Source organism: Poecile atricapillus, chromosome 8 (assembly GCF_030490865.1).
Source record: "Poecile atricapillus isolate bPoeAtr1 chromosome 8, bPoeAtr1.hap1, whole genome shotgun sequence".
Taxonomy (NCBI): domain Eukaryota; kingdom Metazoa; phylum Chordata; class Aves; order Passeriformes; family Paridae; genus Poecile; species Poecile atricapillus.
In genome coordinates, this window is record NC_081256.1 from 10,177,120 (window position 1) to 10,191,040 (window position 13,921).

A 13,921-nucleotide genomic window follows, 5' to 3' on the forward strand; every position below is an offset into this window, starting at 1 on the left:
GTGGTAATTATATATTTGTGCTTCACATGAGCTTTATGGGTTTTACAGTGTTCTCATGAAACAAAGCTCTGTCATCCTGGCTGGCAAGCGGGAGAAGATCAGGCAGGAGCAGTGGGACATCCTGGCCCTGGAGATGATAAACATCTACCTCTTCAGGAGCCTGAATCCTTCTCTGCCAGCCCAGCAATTCTCCAGGTCAGCTGTGCTAGAATGAGAAACCTTGGAAATGTAGGACACTGGCAAGAGGAGATAATGAGCATTCCATGGTTTTACCTCCATGTCAAACCTCTTATTTTTAGTTCTGGGATGCCTTGATTTCCCATCTCTGCTGCACAGTGCCTCAGGCAAGCTGGCAGAAGGCTGGGCATATTTCCACTGGAAGATAGATTTCCACTGTAGTTGGCCTTTTCTACTGCCAAATGCTTCAGTTTTGGTGAATCAGCATTTTCCTATGGAAAAACATTCCTTTGGAGAATTTCCAGTCAGAACAAAACCAAGATCCAACACATTGCAAAATCCCTCCAGAACGGGATTTATTCTCTATGGCTGTACTTATAAGCAATTTTACTCTTGGTTTCCCTGTATTATAATAAAATAATAACACAGATGCAAATGCAGGTAAAGGTATTTATGGTGAGGATAACTGGTTTTGTCACTGGAAAGATTACGAAGTATATAGACATTTAATATAGGACCTGGAAAGGAGGCAAAAATCTTAGATTCCAGTGTGGTGAAATCATTAATTTTGAGACTCTGTTTTGCAGTGCAGCAATAGTAGAGGTCATGGAAAATAAAAATAGTTTAAACAATTCAGTATTTGCTTTGCATTCTCCTCATAAAACAGACTTAAATCTAGGCACATACTATTGAAAATCATAAATTTGAGCAGACACTTGTGAACACATGTTTATATTCAGCTCTGGTTGATTTTGACTTCTTGTTTCTTCTGGCTATCTATCCTGGACCAAAACACAGCTCATGCTGTTGGAAAAGAATTGTGGCTATAAATTGGTGTGGGTGTGAGCAGCAATAAATACAGCCCTTCTCTCTTGTCCTCTATAACACAGTAGGTGTGAAACAAGCCATTAGTTCTGACTTTCAATTGTGAGAAGGCAACTGTACATTTGTCATGCAAATTCACTTCTTTCCTTTCACTAATTAGTCATTCCCTTAAAATGAGCTTAATTATATTATTTGATTGCATGTGTAATGAATGTAGTCCCTTCCTTTTTATTGGATTAACAGTTTAATGCTTCTGAACCCACCTGTCCCTACAGGATTTGCACAGGATCTTTTGCAGTCTGTGTCAGCTCCCTGCCTAGAGTTCAGCTAAGCCATAGATAATCCTTTTGCTTTAAGGTGAGGTAGCAAGTTAAGGGTGATTCAGCGACCTTTGGCATCTCTTTTTAAGCAGCTGAAGTTGAAGGATAAGCTCCATGCACAGCCTCTTCTCTGAAGATCCTCTCTTTGAGTAAAACTATAAATGAAAAAAAATAAAGGAGGGAAAAACTCATCACTTAAGTTGCAATTCAGGGACCAGTTTTTGCTTCTGCCATTCTTATTGTAGGCAAAGAAGGCAATGCAACTTGATAGTTCTGTCATCCTTTGAAAAGAGATCCTCTTGTGAAAAACAAATCCTCAAGCTGCCCCTACAATGGAGATGTCCCTGCAGGAGGCATGGTTTGTGACTGAGTATGGAATTGCAGGTAGGCTGGAACTGGAGTGAGTTGATCTATGACTACACAGGCTGTGCCACTCACAAATTGTGTGTTTCAATGGCAGTGCAGTCCATGGCTGGCTGAGTCTGCTGAGTGAACTTCTAGAGGTGCAGGATTTCATCCCCCTCCTAACCAGCAGTCCCTTGAGATGAGACTTCTGTAGAGGTAAGACTTCATCTCTTCACACATTTAAAATTGCTTGTTGCTTAATGCTGTTTGATTCCTCCTTATCCCTGCTCTTGGGTCTGCCCCGGTTTTTATGCTGTGTGGAGGCAGAGGAGCACTCTAGTTAATTGTGATGAGATCAGAGATGCAGCTGAAAAATGGGCAATAGCAACAGAAAGATAAGTCCCTTTATTTGACATTTGCCAAAAAGAGAGAGAAAAACAAAGAAAACTGGAGAAAGGAAAAAATTGTGTATTATACCTTTTATGGTTCTGAGCTGCAGAAGGCAATCACAAATACAGCAAAGCTACTTGGAAATTTTTAAGTAGCTGTTTGCTGGCTGTATGTAGATCTGGAAAGAATAAACATCGTGAATTATGGAATTTAGCCTACTTTAGCTAGAAATAAATCTGAAGCACTAATTTTCAATCAGTGTGATCCGAAGTCCAAGCATGTTTAGATTCAGAATGAATGATTTCTATCTTTCTCTAATTGGAGACTCATCTACTTAGAAGACTTTATGCTGAGAGAGCTATATCTGACTTTTCCCCTATGTAGAAGTCACACAGAATATAATTTAAAGAACTTACTTTCAGTGCCAGAACCAGTACAGCATTTCCTAAGGGACTTGGCATTTGTAGCATGGAGTTCATCAAAGAAGCTGACTCAGCTTGAGCTGAGCTCCAAAGATCACTGAGTTGAATATGTGACTGTTGGGTGTCTTCTTTAGATCTTGCTTAGGAAGACAGCTTGCTACAAACCTAAAGGTGAACACACCCCTAAAGGAGAAGGGTTTGGCTGTCCTAAGCCAGGGCAATGACAGAAGAGCACAAGAGGATGGGGTTTCTCTTTGGCTAGATCAGTACATATTTAGTGTGAAAGTGCACCTGCCTCAAGAGGCCGTTCAAAAATTCTGCACTCTGCATTCTGTAAACACAGATTAAGTTCTTTTGCCTTTTAGGGAGCAGAAGGAACCCAGCATTAGTGGAAAAATTTCCAAGGGTACGACTGAGTTTACTTTTCTCCTACTTAGACTGAAAAGGAGCCTTTCTTCTGGTTGAAAGCACAATTTGAGCTGATCTATGGGGTGCAAAATTCTCTCCAAACCTCTGATGTGGGTGAGATGAGGTTGTTATAGGACTAAGGCTTTCCTGTGATGACTGTGATGGTTTGTAAGGCACTAATTCAGAATTACACTGTGGCCTGGGTAATTTGCAGGACATGCTTTATTAACCTATAGTGGCTTGAAGCATAAATTGAAGCTTGAGCTAGAAGTTCACTGCAGATTTTTCCCAAAGAGCTAAAAACATTTCAGACTTCTTAAGCAATCAACACATTATGATAGGCAAAATTATGTATGGAAATACTTCTGTAACAAATTGATGTTGTCATAATTTTGTATGAATATAGACTTCCTTAAAATTAATCCAAGATACCTAAATTACAATCTACACCAGGTTCCTTTTATTTATTCTAGGCTGCAAATACTGCAGGTATTCCTAGCTCAGGCTGTTATGTGGAGTCTGAAAGGACCCACATTCACTGCTCCTAAGCAATCATTCAAATTGCTTTTCTGCAGTAACTTTCATCAAACTTATATTTTGGGTTTTTTCCAGTTTAATGGAACCTTTGGCTCAGGTTTTTAATGCAGATGGCTTTATATAAATCTTTAATGAATATGTTGAACCTGGGTCACTTGGACTGCTTTCAGATGATTTAATACTGACTTCTGCTCTTATCAAGATCCCAAGTTGTGACCAGGCAGCAGTATTTTCCTTTCTTGCATAAAATTATACTACTCAGGAAGGGAACTCAGGTAGAGAAATTTAGCTTATGATTGGATAATAAGTATCTAAGGAGGGAAAATATTTTTCTCTCTTTCATATATACATATGGTTGTTAAATACTTTAGAAAGTATGTCGTTTTCTGAAACTAATGGAAGTTTGTTAACAGTAGAAATGGTTTAAAGCAATTCAGCTATTCTAGCAATGAATGCAGAAGTTTTGGAAAAATTTCTATAATTTATTCTTTCTGTGAAAAAAGAATGCTTTGCTAGCAAGCCAGCTCCTGCTTCCAGCACCATTTTAGGCCAAACTATCTTGAATTGGTCCCAGAACCAGATGTCTTTTTTGGTTCAGATCAGAAAGGACACAGACTGAGCTTTGAATAGTGGCTTGAGCTTTTCAGTGCTTTGCTACTGCTTCAATTTTGTGTTTAAATCACAAACTGATGATCAGTTGATGATTATTATTCCAAGAGTGTTTAAAGTCCCAGTGTCTGAACTGGTATAGAGACAAGAAGAAATCTTCTGTTCTGTCCCTGGCACAATGAAAAAACTAAGGAGAAGGTAACCATCCTCATTCCACATTTTGGCTGGGTTTATTAATAGATTTGAATTTATTAAATTAGCTTTTACTAGGCTTTCATTGTGTCATAGTTCAATATTCTATGTGGGTACTCAAAGGGTGGTTCTGGAAGTGGAAAGCAAATTATTTTTACAGCCATGATTTATCCTCGTCTTGAATACTGTATCATATTAACAAAACATTTATAGTGTGAGAGATGTATGAGTCAAAGTCTTACATTAATAGTTTAAACTGAAGATGGGCCAGAATTTTCCTCTGGTGTCCTCTGATGTGTATATGTAATGGACTGAACAACCAAAAGGAAATTTGAATGTGGTAAATCAAATTGTTGCTCAACCCACCACCAGGAACCAGGAGAAAGTTTACACAGCTGCCTCTCAGCAACTGCTAATAATGAAATATCTTTTTACCATCCTGTAGACATGAGTAATATTTTTACCTGGGTGAACAGCAGCATTTGGCTAACAACAAGTGGAAGAAAATGCAACCTTTTTTTTCTTTTTTTTTTAACTTTCTTCTTTTTGATTAGGTATTATGGACAATATTTACTTAACTGGGGTGTGTTGTGTTGGAGATCTTCACCACATGGATGCCCTGAAGCTCCTGATGAATGTCCTGAGCTGCATTCATCCTTCTCCAGTGGCAATGGGAATCCTGTGGGGTGGCTGCTGTGTGCAGTGGGTCTGGCACTGATACACAGCTGGGGCCCATGGCCAAGCACTGACACTCAGATCCTCAGGGCATTGCTGGCGTGCCCTGTATAGATCTCATGTCCAAAGGGCCAGGATGGATTCAGAATGATGCCCAGCTCTGTTATAGGTCTTTTGGTTTATTATGGACAAATATTTTTATTGCTTTGTTTCTCTATTTCCCCACAATAAAATGTGATTTTTACCTTCTCTGAAGGTAGGAAGAGTGTGGCAAGCTTGCAAGTAGGAAATAGGACGAAAGTTAGGCACTTAATTATTGGCAATTAATTCTTGAATATTAGCAATGATTTCTGAATACTTTAATTTCTTATAACCAGGTCTGTACAGCCTCATTTCACCTCCTTCTGCTGACACCTTTAGATGTTCTGCTCCAGTGTTGCCACAGAGGTTTCTGTGGGGCTCTGGTACCATTTTGAGCAGAAGATAATCAGGATTTGAGATAAGCAGGCTCTCTGTTGATGCCTCTCTGGTTTTTTGCATGCATTGGAAAGAGCATCAGAAGGAAGTGAGAAGGGGGGAAGGAAAGCACAGGACTGAGTCTTTGCTGTAGAGCTCTGATGTTCTGCTAGTCTGATCCCCTACAACAAAACATTGGCATGTTATAGTCCATGTGGTTATTTTCTCAGTGTGAAGCAGTGATTTACAAAGACTTGATCACAAGCTGCAGCTTTCTCTTCCCCTCCTCAGTGTTCCATCTCCATCATCCTAATGTGTTGATGCAGAGGACACTGCTTGGTACCATCAGATGGCTTGCAGGAGCACACCTGCCAGGTGACAAGTGCTCCTTTCACCCTGCTGTGTGGGACTCTGCATTTTGATTGTCTTTTAACTGGTGAGTCTCCCCAGACAGAAAAATGCTATGCTGGGAATCAATTGCTGCAAGGGTATGTGTCACAGTACTCCCTGGAGTATATACAGCAGCTGGCTTAGAAATTCAAAGCTGCTTTCTCTAAGAACAGGACATGATTTAATATATTTAGAGAGGGGTCTTATCAAGGTTCATGCAATTCTCTGTACCCTCCTCACCACCATCTGTAATTTCCTTTGGCCAGGAAGCAGATGAGGATCTCAGCACTGCACCCCTCTGCTGTGGGTGCTTTTTTGTGCAGGGTGCTCAGGGCAGGGGATCTGTGCTCATGGATAGCTGGTAATGCTTCTGTGTGCCAGCGCTGCTCTCTGTAGAGTTGGGTGTTTCTGTGTACGTGGGTCCCAGGCAGAAAAGTTGAAAGGGTTAAAAATCTCATATTTGGGTTTCTCAGATATCTTTGGGATCTGCATAATGCCAAGTGAATCAGCTGGGACAGAGCTCAGCAGCAGCAGCAGAGCTGCAGTGAGGCTGCCTGTTCTCTGAACAAGATCATTTCAGCGTCTGCACATGGGGAAGGAGAGCTGCCTCTTGCTTTAAAGGAGGTGCTGTGAGCCTTGGAGCAGGCATTTGTAGGTCCCACATGCAGGTAAAGGAGAGAGCCCCAGGGTGTGCCCCAGCCTCCCCCACCCTGCCCAGCTGACCTCTGCCACTGGCTGAGGAGAGGCAGGCTTCTGACACAGGGTGGGAATCTGGCATCCTGCAGCAGAGCCAGAGGACACAGCTTCTCTACATGCCGTGTTTACATTTCTTATGGCTGCTTAGAGCATGGTGCTCCTTTTGCTTCTTTTGGCTAGGCCAGGGATGGGCTTTCCTTTAGCATTTTTTGGTTAAATTGTTTATTAGCACAAGATAATCAAAGAGAATTGCATCTCCTCAGTGCTGTGTTAGGTTAAAGCACCAGCAAGCAGCGTCTTCAAGCTTTTCACATCCTCACTGGGTGGTACTGTGGTTAATGTTGCAATGAAAGACCAGTCCCTTGCTATGCAATATTAAGCTGAAAAGGATGCAATTCAGTACTCTGGTAGTTAAGCATGTCATGTTTCCATACTGTTGTACTAATGTGAAGGGAAAAATAGCTCAGACGGAGATTGTCAGCTTCTGAAGTGGTTCAGCTTCATGGAATTCACATGAATGAGCTGCAGATCTGACACACAGTGATACAGCCTGTATCAGCTGAGGTGTGGCAGTGATATGAAATCTAGGGCTAGTCATTGTTTGGACATCCCAAGCCCTGTCCCTGAATCATGGAGATGTTAGGTTGGATAAAGTTACTGTGTTACATTTACTGTGTGCAAAGAAAAGACATTTTTATTCCTTTAGCAGAGGTAAGATACTGATATATAGTATAAGCAGCAACAATAGAGAAGGTTTAATAATTTTGGTTCACACGTACTGTTTGGTTTAAAGCCTTTAGAATGTAATTCCAACCAGACAAAGTGAAGAACAGGATGGTGTTAGAGGACTGCGAGGGAAAAACCCATATACACACGCAAGATGGAATAAGTCTGCAAAGAAAAGTATTTTCCATTTAATATTTTTACTTTTTTCCTCTCCTGCCTTCATCTGAACCTAAACCACATCCAATAATATTATTAGAGAACCTCCATTCTGCATTCTGCTGTGCGTGGTTTTGGCAGGAACCTTATTTTTCTCCTCAGCTCAGACACAAGTAGGTGATATTTTTCTTGTGCTTCTGCTGTTATTCACAAATAATCCAGGGTATGGATTATATATGTGTGTTGGGGAGCTTAGTAATCAGGAAATTTGTAAAAAGTAATGACTCATCCAAACCTTCAAATTAAAGATCAGCTAGGATTCACCTGGGCTCTCCCAATTGCCTCATTTTAGGTTCAAGACTTTAATCTGTTTTAGATCTAGTTACCATAGAAAAACAATGAAGAAGCCTTTAATATCTGTATATTTTGTTCAGTGATACCTGACTTTCTCCTTTAGGGGAATAGGTTCATAATTCTGACACATTTTTATCAAAATAAGCAACCTAAAATTTTTTTGATATATGTAGCCTCACAGGAGATTTAGTATATTTGCCTTATGTTATAATGTCTTGTATTATATTTGACTTATCATTTTCAGCTGTGAAGAAATCTTTCTGTAAGCAGGGGAAAAAAGCAGAGATGGAAAACTACTTATGCAGCCAAAGAGAGCGCAGTTATAGAACAGTCATCTAAATCTTCCCCACCACTGTAAAACATTACTACTTAATTGTTTCTAGTTTAAAAAAGAAAAAAAAACAATCACTAAAAGAGGTTCTTGGGATATAGCAAGTCAAAATAAGGACAGTTCTACAAAATAAATAAGATTTTCACATGAGAATCACTTCTTACAACTCAGCCGAATAGTTTTTTAAGCTTTTAAAGAATCATTGTTATAACCATGCATTCTCTTCTGTTTATTGTTTAATCCTTTGTAGTTTGCAAGTCAATTACTTCACTGCAAGTCTTTGTTTATGCACCTAAATTTAGGCTGCTTTATTTGTTGAGGGTGATTGTAATTCACTTAGCAGATTCCTGTGTACTATTCACAATGCGCTGGTACACTGGAAAATAGAAAGAAAACTGAATGATCAGGATGAAAACTGTTTGGGTGTTAACACTTCCACAGGGAAGAGCACTTAGGGTCCAGTGCAAAGTTCTTTACTGTTTCAAGGATAGGAATCTTGTGCAAACTAAGTTTAATGCTGCATCATAGAGCCCTGGAGCCAGCCCTCAGTGACCTAGGGCTGTATTCCTGGTCTGTACTCCTGAAGATATGAAACTTTTCATTGGCCTCTAGAAACCTGTTCTTATTTTGAAAAGAGAAAAAATGGGGTACAGTTTGAGAAACCTGAAACCCCCAACTGCTCACATTAAGGAACAAATACTGGTGTACATCCACTCCCGGCTGCCATATTAAAAGATTTTAAGGTATTCCTTGTGTGCCTGGAATTTTTTAGCAGTACTATCTTCAGCTGATCAGGGTAACATAGCAAGCACATAATCAGAAAATTATTATCAGTGTTAAGGCCAAACCTAAACTTGGCATCATTAGGTCCAGCTCCACCACCTTGCTTGCAGAGGAGTCCAGCAGCTCTCAGCTCCCTGGTGACACAATGCCATTTTGTGCTAGCCAGTCCTTGCTAAGATGTGTGGAAAGGGTTTGGTATAGTCTGCAGGGTGTACAATGAACAGAGCTTCACTGCACTCAAGGACATCTCCTTGTGCACCACAGAAATATCCATCCAGAATTCAATTCTTCTGTGAGCCCAAACCCAGACATTCATTTTCCTTGGGGATTTCACTAGCAAGGACTTCTGAAGAGCCTAATGAGAAACACTAGGTAGCCTCCACAATTGCTGGTAGCATCTTCCCAGCTTCACATGGGAATGACCACAGTGAAAGAGGGTACAGCATCATTGTATGGCCAGAGACAGGTTTGTGCTCTTTTCTCTGAGAGACCTTTCATTGAAAAAAAAAACCATTTTAAATTTTGTTCAGGGACTTCTTTCCATTTCCGCTTTCCTTTGAGTTGCACCAAGAACTTTTAAGCCCCTTTGCTATACTCTGCGCTCCCTTTTTGCCTAGGAACCCTTCTCCAGAAGCTGCTCGGGTTCACAGATTACCAGTTCGAGCAGGGTTCAGTTTTGTTTAAACTGTTTCTTTTTGCTCCACTGCAGGTGTGTGATGAGTTAGAGTGAGTCCAAACACACTTTGCTGGTTAGGTTTGGCAAGAAACAAATGACAAATGGACTCACCTTTGTATCCAGACTGTGTGTGGCACGGGGCACAGAGAACAGCCCCACACAAGGGGTTCAGGCCTGCTAAGATACATCTTATAGCCTCAGTTAGGGAGCAAGAGCGGCTTTTTGTCTCTGTAATGACCCCAGCTTATTCCACTATTTTATAAGGCTTTAAACCTCTTAAAAATTCCACTTTGGTTGAGGACACTGAGGAGATGGTCAAATCTAATTGATTTATCCCCTTTATTCTGGTATAACAAAAAAGGTTGCAACAAATATGTGTAACAAAAAAAGGCTAAAATGTCACAGAAATTAGTCTTTTTAGTAGCTTTTATCTGTTAGATTACATATGACTTCATAATTGCAATTAAACCTGATGTGAGAAGATTCCATCAACCATTTTTCTAAAAGAAAAAATAGTTTTATTTCTGATAAATTCAAACAAATTTAGAAGAACAGTATCTCATTCAACAATCCTACAATATTTACACTACTTTTTTAGTCTCTTTTGCCTTCAGTGCACAAGCATTCACTGCAGTGATAATGACATCCCACAGCCATGATAACGCAAAGTTCCTGTCAATGTTCTTTCCAGTTCTTTGCCACTTTGGTGAGTGTTTCTCCTGCACAGAACTGCACAAGTTTCTTGTCTTTGCTTTTAACAGAGGTAGCTGTTTTTCTCTCAGCAGAAGCTCTACTTCAGCAGCTGTGTGTTCTGCTAAGCTTGTCTCAGGAAGCTCCTGGAAATTCCCTGTCAGAGCTTTCTGCTTTGCTCTTTGACACAATAATCTTTAAAGTGTCTCACAGGAGTATTTCATGAATTTAAGCCCCAAGTGGTATGAGATTGGCATGTGGAGCTTCTAAAATTGTGTGAATGAGAAATGCCTTTTTGGCCTATTTGGAATCACGTCAACTGTCTTCATCTTCTCTGCTTAACTTTATAGATGTGGTAAGTATGCCTCAAATTTTGTGTATGTAACTGCACAGATTGGGATTTACTTCTTCTTTTTCTTTTTTTTTTTTTTTAATCCAGTAGCATGTAAATGATTTCCCATGACATTCCACCTCTGTTCTGGTGGTCTTGGAGAAGCTGTGATGTAGTAACTTCTCCAGACACTGGCAAACCCTATGTACAAACCAACCTGACTCAGGTTTTGGTACATCAGGTGAAAGCAGGCACATGGTACTTGGCTTAGGGATCAAAACTGGGCTTTCAGGGGAAAGTGCAGATGGGAGGAGCCTTTCTTGAGACAGCAGATGAGGCAGGTTTTACAAATCCTCTCAATAAAACCTGCTTGCTTGCTTTCATCTTATACCTAAAATCAATTATAATAATTATAAGTTGCCTACTTAAATCCCTTTTGCTGTTCAATTAGTTGCTGTATTTACCTCACACTTTTTCTTAAACCATAACTCTGCACGTTCTTTAACAGCTGTCATACTTCAGTGCAGACCAACCTCTTTAACTTAGTGGGGAGTATGAGTGTGACTGTTTCATGCATGCTTTTTATGATCATAGTCACTTGCAAACTGCTCTAAGTTCTATGGGGATAAAAGACTACATAAATCTCTGATTATGGTTATTATGACTATGCTAACAGGAGCTGGCTGACGAACAAGAAATTCTGTCTTGCAACCGCTTCTAAGGTTTTGAAATTCCCCATTGGAAAGAGATCAAACCTTTTACTGTCTGTGAAGTAGAGCTGTTGAAACATCTATTTTCAGATTCCCAAGTCAATTTTTTAATTTGGGACCTTTGTGACTTCACTTGAGATCCCAGATACCTACCCGAACTAAACTCCAGATGTCATTAAATAACATTTTATTTAATGAAAAGTGTTTTGTCAAAAACATTGTGAAGGGCTGTAGCATTCATTTCTAGTGTTTCCATTTCAAGGAAAATGCAACACATTCTTATCCTCTACTTGGGAAATGGGAACTTACCATATTTCTTTATGTTTAGAGCTTTGTAAACAGATCCTAATAGAGATGAGATTAGTAAATAATTGACAGGGGTGTGCATTTAGGGTGACTACCTTAAAAGAGAGTAACAATCAGTCTGAATGTCACTCTCCCTTGGCTTTGTGCACTGCTTGCTTTCTTCAGTCACTCATGTGACACTTGCCAATTTTCAGTAACCACAGAAAACAGGTCTTTAAAACACACAGGGAGAACTACCAGATAAGGCCAGCATGCAAAATTCATTGTGTTGAAATGCAATTATTAGGTGACCTCTGGGAGAGTGGCCAGGGGGAAGGTGGGTAACTATGTGTCTGGAAAATGAATTGTTCTTCCACTGCCTCAAAAAAGGAATGTGTGAAAGATGTCAAAGGCTTTTTACCAACTGAAGCTTTCAGACATGCTGAGAAAGCAGAGCAGCTGCATAAGTGCAGTTCAGAGCTTGGGGAGAGCAGCTCAGGCAATGCTCAGGTGAGGAATGGATATTTCCTAGTAAATAATTTTGCCACTGTTCAACAGGCTTGCATCCAGATTTCATTCTGTGTGTCCTTAAACTTTGCAGAGACGGTATTTTCAAATATTAGTGTGTTTCCAATGGATATTTTTACATGAAAGAGATAACTAGGCACACCTCAGATACAGCAGGGGAAATGGAATCTGGCTGTATGCTGTGCGCTTGGAGCCTCCCCATACTTCAGACTGAAAAGTTCCCATCAGCGTCATGTGGGACTTGTCCATTGTGGTTTTTCTTCATACTCCTAAGCACAGTTTTGAAAAATTGATCTGTTAGAGACTGAGCAATAGTGCACCAAACAATCTGTTCACAGAACTACAGAAGAGACTTTTACTTGAATCCAGTCATTATTCCATTGGTCTGCTTATACAGCATCTATTTCTCCCCCATTCTTCAGCCTTCTCATGTGAAGACTTCATTGTATTGATTAATTTCCGAATATCTCTTGGGTTTTTGCAGCCTAAAATTTCAGCTGCTTGCCAGCTCATAACAAGCAAAAATATCAAGTAGGGATTGTCTGAGTTCAAGCTCTCTTCTGTATTTTCTAGATGAGGAATCTTTTCCACCAACCCTTTTTTGGAAACGTGGAGGGCAGAGATAATGGTCTAAGTGAGGAGGGGCAATAAACTTATCTGACTTTTTGTAATATAGTGATGTGGTAATATCTGGGATGTGTCCATGTGGTCTGGTTGTTTGATGTTGAGCACTCCTGTGTGTTTTAAAACTGCAGCTAATCATTCCCAGGAGCAAGAGCACAAAGAAAGTGACTGGAAAGGACAGCTTGAATAATCAGAAATACCCTTTTGAATGTTTCCTACCAATTCTTTTTTGTGTTTCCATCTTTCAAGTGTTTCTTTTCTCCTGCTGGGACACCAAGCCCCACAGAACAGGTGGCGTGGCAGAAATATTCACATACATAAAATTAACAAAGACACAGATGAATGTTTGGGTTTGGATGAAGTTTTGTTGTTGTTGTTGTTGTTGTTGTTATTGCTCTTTGCTTTGTTGGGTTTGCGTTCTTTTTTTTGTTTGTTTCTATTAGTTTGTTTTTCTTTTTGTAACAACTAGTTTAAGCATTTCTTGTAACTAGGCTTATCTACTGCTGCTCCAGCAGACAGGAGTGTTTTGTTTATTTTAGCTAGATGGTTAAATCCTTTAAGCCTCCCAGAAACTTACTCCTGCATTTCAAAGAGCTCTGTGAACACAAAGTGAAGAGAAATATAAATACGCAGCGTGAACTGTCACTCTTGCATTACTTACTTATTATTTACTTACCGTGCATTTGCCTGTGATGATTTGAGTGACTTTGTCTCAGTTCATTTCTCTTCTTGGACTTCTGCTCTTATTTGCATTCCCATGTTCCTCATAGTAGTTTTCTCAGGATTTCTTCACTTCCAAACCTTGCTCTTCTGCTTGATGTTGCTCCCATTCTCTGTAGAAAATCTAAAAGATTTGGTCTGAAAACATGCAGTTCCCATTTAAGGACTAAATTGAAGCTTTTCCTGAGAGACTTGGAGCAGGGTGGTATCATGTGTGTATGTCCTTTGGAGCTCAGGAGAAGGCTGTGCTGCTCTCAGGGCACTAGTGTGGCTCTCCATCTCTCACCAGTTACCTAACTTCATCCACCATGATGATTCAGTCACCTTGGGCTCTCCTCTGCTCTCAGGTGTAGATGGTGCTGATCAGACAGGAGGCACCTGTGATCAGACTAGAGAAATACAACCAGAAGTGTCACACAATCCCCCCATGTCCCACTGCTCCTTCTCTTCCTTGGCTGCCTTCTCTCCAGTTCTGACCCAGGACCCAGCTCCACTCAAATTCTCTTGTGTTTTTTCTATCACTGACTGATAGAGGGAAACACTTGGAGGACATTAGACACTCGTG

General features: G+C 40.2%; 1 long non-coding RNA gene across 1 annotated transcript in view; it reads left to right on the plus strand.

Moving 5' to 3' along the window:
* The first annotated feature begins 1,278 nt into the window (after positions 1-1,278).
* The window catches only part of LOC131581793 (uncharacterized), a 53,648-nt gene continuing 41,005 nt past the window's right edge, over positions 1,279-13,921 (plus strand). The window contains exons 1-2 of the long non-coding RNA XR_009278148.1: positions 1,279-1,706; positions 1,783-1,883. This is a non-coding gene — a long non-coding RNA (uncharacterized LOC131581793). The remainder of the gene's footprint in view (positions 1,707-1,782; positions 1,884-13,921) is intronic.